Here is a 12,465-nt window from a genome sequence, read left to right as displayed (position 1 = left end):
GTGCTCCATTATGTTCACAGTAGCCTTATATATAATAGCCAGAAGCTGGAAATAAAACCCAGATGTTTTCAACAGAGGAATGGATACAGAAAATGAGGTACATTTACTCAATGGAGTACTTCTCAGCTATTAAACACAATGAATTCATGAAATTCTTAGGCAAATAGATGGAACTAGAAAACATCGTCCTGAGTGAGGTAACCCAATCACAAAAGAACACATATGGTATGCACTCACTGATAAGTGGATATTACCCTGAAAGCTCAGAATACCCAAGATACAATTCACAGACCACATAAAGCTTAAGAAGAAGTAAGAACAAAGTGTGGGTGCTTCAGTGCTTCTTAGAAGAGGAAACAAAATACTCACGGGAGGAAATACGGAGACAAAGTGTGGAGCAGAGACTGAAGGAAAGGCCATCCTTTCTTCTTCTTGATGGAGTCCAGAACTCAAGCCCTGCAAATAGTGCTACACAAATTTAGGGTGGGTCTTCCCTCCTCTATTAACCTAATCAAGTAAAGTTTGCACAACAGGTCCAACTAATGTTCTGCCTTCTTTTGTCAGTTTACTGAGCCTGCCTCATCACTGAATTGTTAAGTCCAGTTTTGAGGTCAATCAGAGCATTTCTTCAACAAGGCCATCTTTTTTCTGCATAAGCTATCTTTCCCATGCTTCCAAAAGTCAAGAGAGCAATTAGAGACTGACCCAAGGCACATATGCAACCCTGGCCAGGCCTCATTTCATACTCTTCATCCCTCTGCAATTCACAAATTCTTCCATTTTCTTCATCTTTCAAGTGGTTTCATTATGAAATTCTGCATGGTAAAATAAAAGCAACCCACATTTCACTACCATACTCATTTCCAACCTCAAATTGCCCATAACCTCTCTGTGATTAAATATGAATGTCAATTTTACCCTGCCCCAAGATGCACTTTTTACTTAACAATGGATTAATAATAACCTTGTCAGGTAAGACTTGGAGATGAAGTTACCTTGCAAATTGCCTTGGAAGATCTACTTAAGTTTTATATGTTTATGTAAATGTTTTTTGTTTAAGTTTTGAGTAGCATGCTACTATTTTTTCACATCAGGCAGTTAACCTCACTTTCAGTCAATTCTTTTAAACGTATGCTTTAAAATAATTTGTATACTGATTTGACCTCAGGGCACTCTCTACTACACTCAAATATATTGAGAAATTCCATTCTCCACTAGATAGAACAAAAGGGACAAAAATAAAAAGTTTAAAGCAATAAATACTAAAACTTTTTCCTTCCCCCTTCTTTCCTCTTGTGCACATCTGTTTCAGCATTATCTTTGCCCTCAAGAAACTCTTCTGTGATCCCATAAAATAGTGTCCTTTACTTCTCCTGTCCAATGACCTCTCTTTTCTGGCCCTTTATTTCACAGATTGTCTTAGGATCCCTCTCAGTGAGAATCACTGCTTTTAGAAGAGGGAGAAATTGATCCAGCAATTTGGGGCATTCTCATTTCTGTGGCTGTGTGCATTTGTGTCAAGTGTTCTAATTCCCATTTTCTGGTCCCACTAATGCAATGTGGCTTAACCTCAGAGCCCTTCTCCCACAAAACGGCACTTCATAGACTTGAGGAAAGCCTGTACTCGCCCATTTTTCTGCCCTTGTACTACCCAGGTCTGCTGTGCATTCCTGAGTCTTTATACACAACATGTGTTGCAAGCATCCTATGCAAAGAGAGTGAACTAATAGAATTTGGGGATCTGGGAAATATCTTATTGGATAAAATATTTGCTGTCCATGCATGAGGGCTAGAGTTTAGATCCCCAGAATACATGTAAATGTCAAGCAGGTATGGATATTCCCTGTAATATCAGTCCTATGAAAGTGGAGACACTGATCTCTGATGCAAGCTGACTAGCTTGACTACTCATGTGGATGTATTTTTGCTTCAAATGAGAGATTCTGCTTCAAAGGACAAAGTGAGAAATGATCAATGATGGAGGAAAACTCCAGATATCAAGTGCATGTCTACACACACACATACACACACACACACACACCCTAATAATGGAGTTTGGCATTGTTGTCAATGAACATTAATTAAACACTCATAAGTTGAACAAAGCATCTTTCTATATAAAGTAAAATGTAAAGACATTAAAACAAAATAGTACTTGATTCACAATGGGTATTTCATGTTAGCTGTACTGCTTAGGGAAGATCTTTGGAAGATATAGCATTCTAATGCAAAGGATACAATCACGTGACAAACTTGAAGTCAAGTTCCAAGACCTTCAGATGGTTACAGTTTGGCATGCTCAAGAGAAAGCGGAATAAGGAAAGGTTAAGATCCTACAACATGGCACAGTGGTCATAGGCATTAGAGTAAAAGCAGTACATTCTACTTTTATCAAAGAGTTATAACTTGGGTAAGTGACCCCCAAAGAACCATGTGTTAAAGGCTTGATCATCATCATACAGTACTACTGGAAGGTGGCAGAACCTTTAAGAGGTGGGGCCTAGAAAATGAATGTTAGACTGTAGCTTGCTATTGAATTGACTATTGAGACCCTGGCCTTACTCCTTTCTATTGTTCTCCTTGCTACCTAGCTACCATGAGGCAAGTAACTTCCACTGCCTTGCACTCCACTGTAGTGGGGTTGGCCTAATGCTGCTTGTATTCTAATGTTAATTTGGTTTCCCAATGCTGCTTACAGGAATGGCTGGCGTAGCTTCTGGGAACCTGCCCCTAGTTGGTTCTGACTGGTAAATAGAAATGCTAACAGCCAATACCTGGGAAGGACAGACAGAGGCAGGTTTTGGGGTTTTCCTAGGCTTGAAACTGGGAGAAAGGAAGAGTAAGACTGAGATCTACCATGCCTGGAGAGTATATAGGAGAGGAGAGATGCCATGCCTGAGAATAGTGCAGGACAGAGAGCCATGACTGCCATGTGATGGAACCAGGTGCGTGCACCCCACAAGGAGGCCCAGTTAAGCAGCCCTCAGAGTCCAGAGCAACCAAAATAGAATATAAAGTGCAGTAACTAATAACTTAGGATTATTGGTGGGAGGAGAATTAATCAAGTGGTGATTAGGCAGTACTCCAGCTATTGAGCTGTTTAAGGCATATCAAAATATAAAGGCTGTGTGTGTGTCTTTAATTTGGGAATGTAAACCATTGAGGCAGATAGTGAACCTGCCTCCAGGCTTTATTTATTCAATATTAATTCTACACTCCGCCATGATGTGCCCTTTTATCACAAGCTAGACTGACATCTCTAAAACCATGAGCTAAAATGAAATAAGTTGATTATGTCTTCAGTACGTGTCATAGCAACAGAAACTTAACACATCTGGAGAAAGGCTGTGTGGGAGTGAGTGAAATAACATCTGTACCTTCATTTTAAGTTATTTTGTTGCTATGTGGAGAAAGAAGGCAATAAAGAAAACCAAAGCACTGAGCAAGAGCAAGACAGGGATGTCAATGAAATTATTCAGAGTAGCAATAGAGAGTTTGATTTCATTCTAAAAGGTTTTGAAGGCAGAACCAATAGAGTCTCACATTTCAGTAGCCTGCATTGTCTTGAGAGGACCCCAACCCTGTATAATTTCCCATACCCCTTCTCTGCTATAGCCTCTAGCATTTGTTGGATACTATTCTAACAAATATATACATATACATATACATATACATATACATATACATATACATATACATATACATATACATATACATATACATATATATCCGTAAGGAAAAAAGACCACTTAAAGTCACATTTAACTCTAAACCCATTCTTACCAAGCAAAATCATCCCTACTAATAGTCTAAAATTATGTATCTCTTCATACAACACTGAAAATGCCCACGGGTTGCAGCATAGGGAGTTTCAGCCCCAGATTCCAACTCTATCTCCTCCTCAGGGGTTCATGTAAACTTCTACTTTGCCCATAGACAAAGTTAGAACCCAGAATACCAAGACAGTGTTATAAAAATATACATGCTTATGCATACTGCCTACAAGATACATTGTTAAGAAAAATTAAAATCTGAAGTTGGAGAGTTAGCTTAGCAGTTAAGAGTACTTACTGCTCTTGCAGAGTCAATTTCCAGAACCCACATGACCGCTTACAACCATCTGTAACCCCAGTCCCAGGGGATCTTAATCTTCCTTCTGGTTTGAATGTTAGTTGCCTGTTACAGATGATTCAACAACTTGATTCAATTTAAAGAAATTGTTCTCAGACAGACTAAGAAATTTCATGATTCCTGGTAACAACTGATCTGACATATACATGTCACCCACCTGGCTAGTCTACATGAAAAGACGATCTTCTTTAAACTCTTGGGAAAGAACTCATTATCTCCAGAGAAGAAACAGATTTCTGTTGACTACCATTTCCCTCTGTATTCTACCACATATGAGGGCAAGAAATGTAAACTGTGCTCATGGGACCTTCTATAAAGTGAAGCCTATTCTAAAGAGAACAAACTAAAATGGAAGACGACCTTGGGTCTTGGTGACAGTACTAAGGCACTGATCAAAAAAAAATGCCTATGATCTGCCTTTTCTCTAAACATCTGCTGGTCACATTCTGATTCTAGCATGGGTCACAGTTTTCAGCTACACTGAGCCAAAGTTGCTCTGCTGGGAAAATGGAAGGTCATTTATAAAAAGTATCAGCAAACATTTAATAAGTACCTATTGTATGCTCTGCCCTCTTCTTCATGTTGGTGTCACAGAGATAAATAAATAAAAGGGTATTTTTTATTTCTGTGACATTCCCATTTGGAAGAAATTAGAGTAGGAATAAATGAATGATATAAAATAACATTTAATGATATGAAAGAAATAAAGCAAAATAAGACGAGAAAAATCACTAGGCATTGTGCTAAGGATAAAGAGCTCTTAAAAATATTAAATCTATGCAGAATTGTGCCAAATTCAAACCTCTAAGGAGACAGCTATATCAGGCTTCTGTCAGCATGCACTTCCTGACATCCACATCAGTGTTATATTAAATAGGCTTGTATCAGCAAAGGTAGTAATACCAGGACTAACTTAAATGCCTATCTAAATGTATCATGGTGTAAACCATGATACATTTGTGTGGCAAAACACGTGGTCAATAAGAAGACAGTGTTATGAGAATATTCACATTTTGTGACACTGTCTATAAAATGTATTGTGAAGAAAAATTAAAAGCTATTGCTGGATAAGAGTACTTGTTGCCTTTGCAGAGTCAATTTCCAGAAACATATGACTGCTTACAATCATTTGTAATTGTAGCCCCAACGTATCTTACACCTTCTTCTGACCTCAATGGGTACCAGGGATGCAAGTGGTGCCCATAAAGACATGTATACACACAAAATAATAAAATATTTTATTTTTAAAGTAGTTTTAGGGCAGTCATTGAAGTGTTATACTTACTGAGAGAATTATAAAAAGAAAATAGATATATATAAATACATGATAGATAGATAGATAGATAGATAGATAGATAGATAGATAGATAGATATTCAGATACATATATAGAGAGATGGCTAAAATACAGGCATAAGACAGACAGAGAGAGAGAGAGAGAGAGAGAGAGAGAGAGAGAGAGAGAGAGAGAAGCAAGAGAGCACTTAAGGGCTGGAGATACAGTTCAGTTTCCACAAGTAGAGCTTGTGAGCATTCTCAGGGCCCTGGGTTCAGTCTCTAGTTCCACAAGAAAGAAAAAAAAAACAGAAAAAAAGAAAATTTTAATCAGTGTTTGCCTCTCATACAAGATTCAATATAAGAGTTATTTCTTTGTTTTAATGAATCATTCCATACAATTTTAGAATTTACAATATGGGGCCACAAACCCTTTCAGCTCCTTCAGCTCCTTCTCTCTAACTCCTCTATTGGGACCCCCATGATCAGTTCAGTGGTCAGCTGTGAGCATCCATCTCTGTATTTGTTAGACTCTGGCAAACCTCTAAGGAGACAGCTATATCAGGCTTCTGTCAGCATGCACTTCCTGACATCCACATCAGCGTCTACTTTTGGTGACAGCACATGGGATGGATACCCAGGTGGAATGGTCTCCAGACGGCCCCTCCTTCAGTTTCTGTTCCACATTTTGTCTCCGTATTTGCTCCCATGAGTATTTTGTTACTCCTTCTAAGAAGGACCGAAGCACCCACACTTTGTCTTCCTTCTTCATGAGCTTCATGTGGTCTGTGAGTTGAATCTTGGGTAATGAGAGCTTTCGGGCTAATATCCAATTATCAGTGAGCGAATACCGTGTGTGTTCTTTTGTGATTGGGTTACCTCACAGTTATCTTTACATTTTATGTTAGTACCAAAGAAAATTTGATGTTTCATACAATGCCACCATTGAATAGAAATTTGCAAATACATGCTGGCAAATGAAAAACAAAAACAACCAGAGCTCCCAGGGTCTAAACTACCAGCCTGGGAGCAGATAGGGAGGGAGCCATGGCTCCAGCTATATATGAAGGGGAGGATGGCCTTGTCGGGCATAGGTGGTAGAGAAGATCCTTGGTCCCAAGAAGGCTGGAAGCAGAGTGTGGGGGAAATCGAGGGTGGGGAGGTGGGAGTGGAGGGGCACATCCTCATAGAAACAGGAGAAGGGGGGATGGGATAGGGGGTTCCTGGGTGTGGAGGGTGAATGGGGTAAGGGGATATCATCTGAAATGAAAATAAAATATCCAATAAAAAAAGAAAAGAAACACAAACAATATATAGATGCACACACACACTTGTGCCACCTATTTTCCATAAACTAACTTAAGGCTACAACTTATTCCAGGTGCCATTTTGACCCCTAAACTGCTTGAGATTAAAAACAAGAACAAAAAAATCACAAAACCTAAGAATCTATTTTATCTGTTCCAAAGTCTGTAGATACCATCCATTTTGAGCTTTAAGCACCAGAATCCTCTCTTCTCCTGGTAGGATGCTGTATGCAAATGTCCCAGTGTCTCAGCAACCTGCAGGAATGGATGGAGACTCATTGAAGTAGAAATCCCCTAGAGGAAGCCTACCATCACCAAATCTGTATCCAGAGTCACCAGTATGGCATTTGATGTTCATAACAAAGTAACCTAGTGCAGGTGGGTGGAAAGCCATTGAGTGGCCCCTGCTTTCCTGTCCTAGCACTAATTTTGACTGGAATAGGCAGAGAACTAACAACCAAGAGAGATTCTAGGTACCAACTACACCATCTCACACCATTCCCTTAAGACATCCCTTAGCCTGACTGGATCTCAACCTCTTTCTATACAAAGTAAGACAACTGGTCCAAATGGCCTTAGTTCAAGTTTGGAGAACTTTAACACAAGAAACAATTGCCATATAGTATTAAAAACACCTATAGTATGAACTATTAAAAAATAGATATTTTAAAAATCTGTTCAAGTAGAAGAGACCAAGAATCACAAAACCAAAAACTATTTTATGGTCATTGAAAATGGATTTGGGGAGCACAAAATAAAGGAAGAAGATTTACTTTGTAAATCTGGACAGGCCCATCCATCAAGCATCCCTTGTTGTTGAGGCAATTAACCTCACCTTGCAACTCTCTCATCTGGCTAGATTGATCAACTCAGTTATTGGCACCAAGAGGAAGAGAAGCTTCTTGAGGAATATTTGTGTTATCTTTCTGTAGATTCACGGTTATTTTTACATTTTATGTTGGTCAGATACCAAAGAAAATCTGATGTTTCATACAATGCCACCATTGAATAGAAATTTGCAAATATATGCTGGTAAATGAAAAAAAAGAATTTGCAATATGTAATTTTTAACTCATAAAGCAAATATATTTAGAATTTTAATTGTATGTAAAATAAATTTTTTCCAGGATAGATCAAGGTTTAAGAATAATATCTAAGGAAAGTTTCTTGTTCAGGAGGCGTGGCTTCTGACATGCCTGGCATCAGAGCAACAAGACCTGACTTGAAATAGGAATCAGAAAGAAAAAAAAAGAGGCCATCTGTTCTACCCATGTCACCTGGCAGATACTGCCGCCACCACCAAGAGTAAAAGCTGCAGGAAGAGACTCAACATGAGAAGTTCCGTGAGTACCAAGAGTGACACCACGTGGGACCAGCTGCCAGGATTAGCCTCGAGATTATTTCAGCACAGAAAGATGGCTCAGGAGAGAGATAAAATACATACTTGTGAGTGCCAGAAGGGGACTCACCCCAACAGATCACAGGAGTATCTGCAGGAAAAAAAAAAACTCCACATGGCAAAAGAAATGAAAAGACCTAGAATTTAATGTGAAGATGTAATATATCCTCATCTAAGTGACATGACCTTCCAGACAATCTTAAGCCTTTCGATCTGAGCCAAGCCAGGAGCCTGTGTTGATTCCATTTAAGCTGAGGCCCCCCACTTCTCTGAACATGTGTTTTGTAAAGCCTTCATCTGTTACTCATCAAACTCATATTTTTAACCCAACCAGCAGGTCTCCAGGAGAAGCTGACTCAAGGCCAAGTTAAAGAACGTAGCAGATCGAGTGGTCCAACAGCCATGTATGACCTGCAGCCTGCAAGCGTCATGCAGCCTAAAATAGGTATGATTTTAGTCCAATTTTTTTTTAAAAGTCATAAAGTTATTTTAAAACATTATGATATATTTTACAATATTTTTGATAACTTAGTTGTGTAGTCTCAAACCTGAACTTTGTAGATGAAAATGTCTTGTCCTAATGTCAAAAGGCCACAGGATCAATGCCGAGGGGAAAGGAAGGAGGGTACTTTCCTGGTTGCTGGTTTTTTGTCCTTCCTGTTATGTCTTCTTATTAGTAACTGTCATATGCTCAATGACAAGAAGGGGGTGGTGTCTGATAAATAGTCCATGTTTTAAGAAATAATATATTTCACCCACACATGGAAGATTTCATACACCCAAAGCATTATAAGAGCTTGTACTTCACTATGGCAAGTACAGTACCCCAACAATAACCACAGAAGCCTTAAGCCTGCAACTTCTTGATGGCCTATCCCTTAAACATGCAGGCAACTGTATCTTTTAGCTTCTTTCTCCCTTGCCCACTGGATTTCTAAAATTAGGCAGGGAAGGCAATGTCAGAAAAGGGTTGGAAACTATCTAGTGCTCTGTGTTTACTAGCCCCATGCAGCTCCTTTGGCCAGGCCTTTTCTTTGAATCTTTGCCTTGCTTCGAGAACCAACAGCACCAATTCTCCTGCCATTTTTACAGTGCTATGTGTATATACAGTATAGTAGATCATGTCATCACTGATAGATGACTGCTAAGGACCTGTTCATTTGCATTGAGTACATGCTGAAAAAAGAGCCCAACTCTACTCATGGATCATTGTCGATGAGGAAAAGTGAAAATGTATGACTTCCTATTGAGTCACTTTCTTAAGACTTTTTCTAAGCCTTTAAAACAACTGTTTATAAGGAAGAAGAAATTTTAAACTTCTCTCTATGTACTTTTTCTAGTGTTTCCAGGATGGTCAGAGGTCAGAGGCACAATTATGTACTATGAAGTCCATGGGCTGGGACCTCCACATAAAGCTTTAACCCACCTTCCACTGTATAGACTATGGGCAGAGGCAAATCAGGACTTGCCCTTGGCAGAACTGTGACCTTGTCTTATCCTCAAACCTCATGGACCATTTACTCAGCTTTCCTTGGACTGACTCACTCTCACTCTCTCTCTCTCTCTCTCTCTCTCTCTCTCTCTCTCTCTCTCTCTCTCTCACACACACACACACACACACACACACACACACACATACACACTCATTCTTCCTCCATGAAAATCATGCTTTGAGTTGCACTAAGTTCACAGTTCATTCACCTGCAATGCATTTTAATAAATAACGTGTTTTAGTCTCCCACTGTGTTCAGAGCTTACTGTAATTTGATGCATCTAGCTATGCACAAAGAAAAGCATAATAGATATTACTCTCTCATAATTAATAAAATGTAGAGCTTATCGGATGACAACAGATTCTTCAGAACCCAATATGGCAGACAAGTAGAACAGGGAGTGCGGCGGAGAGTGGAGAAGAGATGAGTTCTCTCTGGTTATATGGTCAGGAAAGTCATCACTGAGAAGGTGAGAAAGAAAGCTCTGCTAGTACAACTGTTGTGGAGAGCAGATCTGAAAGGGATAAACATAAAGAAGAGGAAACATGCCCAGTGTCTGTAAGCAGCACAACAGCAATGTGGCTGGAAACAAATAGGTAACTGGCAGATGAGAGATGAAGTCATAGATGCAATATCTGAGTCACAAAGTGGACTTCAGAAAATTAATTGCAAAGTGTCACAGTGATGGCTGGCTTGACTTAGAATTAAAGAGACTCACAACCCGTGTAAGAGGGATGCTGGAGGAGTGTGAGACAGAGGAACAGGAGATGTGCTGATGGAAACAGACTGGAGTGATGTGCTCTGAAGGTGGAGATAGTGGCAATAAGCAAAGGAATACCGGAGGCAACAGAATCTTGGAAAGGGCAAGTACACAAAATGTCTTCTCATACCTCCAGAATGAACCAGTAGTGTCTAGGCAATCCAGGATAATCACTGCATCTCAAGGTCTTCAATTTGATCCCATCTGGCAGTTTCTTTTGCTATAAAAGGTAAGATCATAAGTCTTGGGATTAGGTTATGCACACATTTAGCCGATCATCATGCAACCTACCACAGATAGCCTGACAGCGTTCTCACTTCTCTGTTGAAAATTAACCTGGGATAGAAGAGTAGAAATGAAGAAAGCAGTTAAGTGGCTCTTGTAGCACCTCAGGCAAGAGTCGATGATGCTTTAGTTCAGGTAGTGGCAGCAGAGGTATTGCAAAATCCTATCTTGAATGTTTTGAAGATAAAATCAATGTGTTTTGCCAGCATAGAGAACAATAAAAATGAAACTTGAATGTCTAGCTTTCCCAGTTTGGAAAGCTAGAAAAATAAATATCCCTACTGAAAGAACAGGTTTGGAGGGAAGATAATAAGTTTGGCTTTTTACATATTAAATTAAAAATGTCTATGAAAGAGCCAAACTGATATTTCAACATTTTAGTTAACTGTTAAGAGCTGAAACTATTCATATGAATCAAACTAGACCTTGTCATGATTGTATACTGAGTTATTATGCATTTTTCTTTAAATACCATTTACCATTCATTTAGGGCTCTTCCCTTGTCTGGTTTCACTCTCTGTGATTTTAGCTCCCTGTAGTCAACTATGGTCTGAAAATGTTAAGGAGTATTTCACAAATACTTTATTATAGCCTTTTATCGTGGCTGTGTTTTACTGTTCCTCATTGTTATTAATCTCTCATTGTACCTGGTTTATAAGTTGAACTTTTCCATAGACCTATAACTATTGGCAAAAAAACAAAGCCTATCTAAGGCTCAGTCCATATCTGTAGTTTAAGCCATTGACTAAGTATTTTAAGATAAAGGGAGACTGCTGTAAATTACATTGAAACACACTGGAATAGGGTAATGTGAAGATGAGCAGTAGTAAGCCAAGATTTGGGAGCTATTCAAACAACTGAACATCTTCAAAAATAACCACAGTATCATTTGATACTAACACACTAAACACAGCCAACATAGCTGCGCATTATGAGGCTGACACAAAATACTCTTATATCTCAGTTTCTGGTCTAGTTGAGTGACCTGAAATCTGGTGTCATCAGACTCACAGAGTATCAGGCTCACGTGTAGCCTCCTTGACTCCATCTTCAAAGCCTTACTCAGGACATTTAGGTGATCACAGGAGAAGGCAAAGCAACAGTGTAAAGAAGACAAGAAGGAAGACACCATGGTAAGTAAGTGTATGTGGTGTGTGGAGCGTTGGTTTCTAGCAAAGAATTCATTGATTGTTTACCATAGATAGATAGGATTCTATGTACTCTAAGTATTCTATTACTACTTTAAGAAGTGGGGAGGAAATACTAATGTTAGTCTTATTTTATTGATGAGAAAACTGAAGCCAGGAGAACAAAGATTTTTTCTGATGTTATTATTTTTTATTATTATTTTATTTATTTACAGTCCAGCCATTACCCCCTCCTGGTCCTCTCTCTCAGAGTTCCTCATCCCATTCCTCCATTTCCCTGTCTCCAAAAGGATGCTCCCCCAACCCCAGGCCTCCCCCTTCACTGGGACCTCAAGTCTCTTGAGACTGCTGGTCTTCCTGATTTTATAACCATTCTTTTTGACTCTTGACTTCAGATTCCTCCTGGTACCTATTGTTCTTTGTTGGACATGATCACATGGCTTGATGGGTGGTTGGAGCCATCAAAGGAAATCATTTCAAAGCATTGTTAATACTATCTAGACTTTTGCTGAGATTACTAGGATAAGCTCTGGGGCCAGGCTGCTCCAAATCTGGACACTGGACACAACAATGTGATTTTGCCATGATATTTAACCTGAGTATAACAGTCCATCTCCATAGATAGAGAAACAGACAGTATCTAAACCATAGGTCACTGTACTAGTTGA

The sequence above is a fragment of the Grammomys surdaster genome, unplaced genomic scaffold (genome assembly GCF_004785775.1).
Source record: "Grammomys surdaster isolate TR1022 unplaced genomic scaffold, NIH_TR_1.0 313, whole genome shotgun sequence".
Lineage (NCBI taxonomy): Eukaryota > Metazoa > Chordata > Mammalia > Rodentia > Muridae > Grammomys > Grammomys surdaster.
Note: the sequence above shows the minus strand (reverse complement) of the source record.